Source organism: Nilaparvata lugens, chromosome 2 (genome assembly GCF_014356525.2).
Source record: "Nilaparvata lugens isolate BPH chromosome 2, ASM1435652v1, whole genome shotgun sequence".
NCBI classification, from domain to species: Eukaryota; Metazoa; Arthropoda; class Insecta; order Hemiptera; family Delphacidae; genus Nilaparvata; species Nilaparvata lugens.
The window spans coordinates 76921630-76926209 of record NC_052505.1 but is presented as its reverse complement, the minus strand read 5'-3'; positions in this window follow the sequence as shown (position 1 = coordinate 76926209).

Sequence of the window (4580 nt, the reverse complement as noted above, 5' to 3'; positions counted from 1 at the left end):
AAAACAATCGAGTATACACTAGAAATTTATTTACACAATTCACTACAATTGTTCATCACTTCCTCTTCAATTTTTATTAGTTTACTAACAGACAGTTTATGGGGTCTGTAATAGCATAGATAATCATTTATATCGTTCAAATTCACTGTGTTTAAGAAAATGTCTTTTAGTGTTTCACCAAATGATGATTTTCATGAGTTGAATGTTTAATTGCAATTTCACAGGCATCATACCAATCAATACACTGTTCTAACCTCATTTCCAATTCACTATCAGCTTGCATCCACTTGCACGGGTCCATGATGAGCAAATGAAGAAACTATACATATGTCGGTACTAATATAGAGAAATTAAACAGTTCCTGCGCCTTCCCTCCAATGCAACATACACGAGCAGTATGATATTTCAATGCTTGCTTACAATAAACACATTGAATTTCTTGTCCGTTATAGAAAAAGCCATATCTTGCAAAGCTTTTCTTTTCTGTATTTGAATAGAATTGACATTTTTTCATGCTAAGATTCTATTGTTTTCACACATGAAATTTGGAGATGAGTCCATATTTTTCATTATCAAAGTATTGTAATGAACCGCTGCGAATAGCGCACATCGACCATGCGGATTGCGATGATGAATTTCACAGGCATTATAAAACCAAGAACTTGTAAAGTAGTTAAAATTTGGTTTCTCAATTTCATCCGGTAAACAACATGAGGGTGAAGGTGTAACCTTCTAAGAAACTTAGCTTTCTCTGTACCTTTTGTGTAGATTTTATCATATCCTTCAAGATAAGATATCAATAATTCGTCTGTATAAATAAAATTACCATCTTCCCAGCGTATTTTGTGATAATTGTTCTCTGCCCATGTTACTTGCTTACGCAATTTAGCATTCAATTCCGACTTTGCAAATGGCGACTTGAAATGTAACACAACAAAGCTATTTAGCTGATCTACGATTCCGATTTATTTCACGATAATTTGATTAGAAGTTCCCTTGAACCAATGCATGTCGACTGTTGCAAATTTTTTACAGGAGGATTCCTCCTCTTGTGCTGTTTTGTCCTCCTCCTTTGTCCTCCTTTCTCCTCCTCCTTTCTCCTCCTCCTCCTCCTCCTCCTCCTCCATTCTCCTCCTGTGGTTTAGGTGTACTACATCTTGAGTGATAGTAGAAGAAGTCTTGTTCGGTGTCAAGATCACACTGCATGTCAAGATCACACTGCGTGTCAATAGATTGTGTTTTCTTCTCAGAATTAGAAGACATTATAGGTGTACTACATCTTGAGTCATAGTAGATGCTGTCTTCCTTATCAAGATCGCACTGTATCCCGATAGAGCGTGTTTTCTTCTCAGAATTAGAAGACATTCTAGATGTTAACCGATCAAAGCTAAAACCTCAAATGAGTAAAATTTGAAAAATGCAATACTTATATAGCTTGTGCTCTATCGAGAATTACTGAACTTCCTTCACCATGGAAGTAAGAGGAGTGTACTCCATGATACGATCACTGATTAAAATGCAATAAGCGGAAGTATTTGGAGGTACAGCTTCCTTAAATTCCATATCTATTCTAATATCTGTGGAGGATTTCAAATGAGAAGATTGATGTGAACAGTCAATTACAATCAGGGGTGTTTTAGTACAAAATGTGTCAAAATCAATCTCTGTTCCAAGCTCAGTATTGATACTATGGTTATAGTACGCCGAGGGAAATCCAAAAACATACGGTACATCAATTCTTGTTTACCAAGGAGGTTTTCATAAGGAAAATAGTCAGAGTTCAAGTAGACCTTTGCATTTTGAAGATTACAACTATCAAATTCCGAGATTGATTTATTAATTTTATTCTTACGATCTGTTTGAAACGCTAAAACAACATACTTTGGTGTGTCGAGATGGGATGCAGTTTTTACTGCCCAAGAATGAACAGTGCTATTTTGTAAATTTGGTAATTCTGAAATCTCCCAATGACGAAAGCTCAGCTTCAGCGGTGTATCAGCATCGAGCAATCTCAAAAATTTCAACCTCACATGATCTTCTAAAGTAATATAGGGAATTCTCCATTGAAGCTTCGTTATTTTTATATTAACGTTTGTTGCTTCTGTAGACTCGATGCAATTGAGATCTGTTGGCGATCTTAATAATACAAGTTCTTGTTTCAAGTTTAAAATTATTCTTTGAAAGTCTTCAAAAAATGGTAAAACTAATTTAAGAGGTACACAGAATGTAAACTTATTATCTTTCAGTGTATATCCTGCTCTGTCAAACCCGGCCAAGTGATATGTGTTCTTATCAAACATATTTTTCACTAGTATAGCTTTAATTGTTGATGTTAATCCAATTAGTCTTGATTTAGAAATTTGTTGTCCAGCCAATTCATATCGAATTTCATCAAAGAGATTTCCAATGAGGTTACTGGATAATATATACTTAGCTTCTATCGGAGCATCCCCAGCCTTCGCAGCTGGTTTTGTACACTTCACCTCCCCCTCAATAAATATAAATGATTTGCATGGAAGGCTGTACTGATCCATAGAAGCCACATGGATGCGAGCTTCATCTGAGGGTTTAATTTCTTGACCCGAATATACTGTATGAGTATGGAACTGAAATTTAGTAATATCATTATAGAACTCGAGTTGAGATTCAACATCGAGAATTTCACTAATTGCTGCGCCGTACATGACGCCAATCTACTATAAATCCCAACTTTTCCAATATTCTCGCGCTTTTCGCTGATATAGCACGTAGCTTTTTAGGTGTTGACTCTATCACGTTCGAGTCTCTAATGAGCTTCTGTGAGCAAATGCTAGTGCGAGGTTTGAAAACGAGGAATCCCATTTCAAGTTCTTTGTTTTTCACGAATGTGAAGTCTAATTGTAATTATATCTCCTCGGAAATCAATAAACGATCCTTCTTGATCGGTTACCTTTACATTAATGCTTTGAATTCTATGTGTGTTAAAGGCATATAGATTATCGGATTAGGCGTTTCATTTATCAAATACCCGCTAGGTACTCTAGGTGAGAACTCGTATATAATATGTTTCTGTTTGCCATCGGAGTAACTCCCACAGGCTATATTGCACTCAACTACAATAGAGTAATATTTGTTATGCTAACTAAATGCTGAGAATAATACCATTTATTCGGTTGTAATATAACATTATCAAAACCAAGCATTTTTCCTATTGAAGTAGATGATGTAAAGTCAATAGGCTTATCAGAACGAATTTCGAGCTTCATAGTATTCGTGTTAGCTCTTATATTAAGTTTCTTTTCGTCACTATTCAATTTACTCTTTAAAGCTAATATAATGTCATCAACTTCATATGCACCCGTATCAAGATCAATTAATTTATCACCATATTTGAAGGTAGAATTTTTACCTTTTATAACATTTGCAATGCTATTGTAAGTACAGAAATTAATCAATCCAATTTCCCATTCTTTATTTTATCCAAATCGAGAATTTCTTGTAAATGTTCATAGAGATCACTTGATCTAGATCGTAATGTAATAACAACCATCTTATATGTTTTCGGTACAAATACTGGATTACAACTGGTTCGCAAAAAACAAGAGCATAAGGTGTCCACATATATTTGTATGTAATGGTTGCATGTGCTCAACATTGTAAAAATATTTACACCTGTTTCTTTTTTCCAATATTTATTCAATTCATAAGGTGGTTGTAAATTACCAATTGGATCAAAATAGTAAACATTTGATCCTCGTTTCTTATAACCAACCCAGTGTGTACCATGTCCGGATTGAGTGTCTAAATTAACAATACAATTCTCATTTTTTAGAATTTTATTAGGTAATGTATCTATCATGTATACACCTCGTAGGGGAATTTGTAATAATTTACACCATTTTATTAGATCGTGATTGGACAATTCACCATCGATATTCATTTTTTCACCTTCTTTGTCTTTCTACGTTTTTTAACTCCTTTTTTCTTGGGAATAAACTTACACCATATGGTGAGGAGGAGGATGTGGGGTTGGGCCCAATCAAAATACGACCACCACTCGAGATTGGAGGGTACGGTTTCAAATAGTAACCTCTACCTGCAATATGCTGTTTCAACTGAGCAATAGCTTTTTTCCTTATCGAGCTGCTATGAGTTTCCCAACACTTGTGCTCTTCTTCTTCTTCTTCTTCTCAATCCACCCCAAACGCTGCTTTAGCTTTCATCACGTTTGTTACAAGATAACTAAGTGCTCTTTCACTTAGAGATGATTTTGGATTCTTGAATATTTCCATGCTGTGTTTGCAAGAGCTCTGTCTGCAATCGCTCGCGACTTATTATCACTATTTTGAGTGTATGCTATATCATGTACCTTACAGGCTCTATCTAATGAATTATACCTTGATCCCCCTCTTTAACCTTTCATTAACCTTGGTGCCAGGCCCACACCACTGGTACCCGGGGAAATGGGATTCAATGGGGGATACGTTATTATTTATTTATAATAGTTGATGTAATGTCCCCCGCAGTACCCGCTATACCTTTGACAATTTTGCTAGCCGAACTCAAGATTCCTTTACCTCGTTTCCTAGAAGATAACTTTC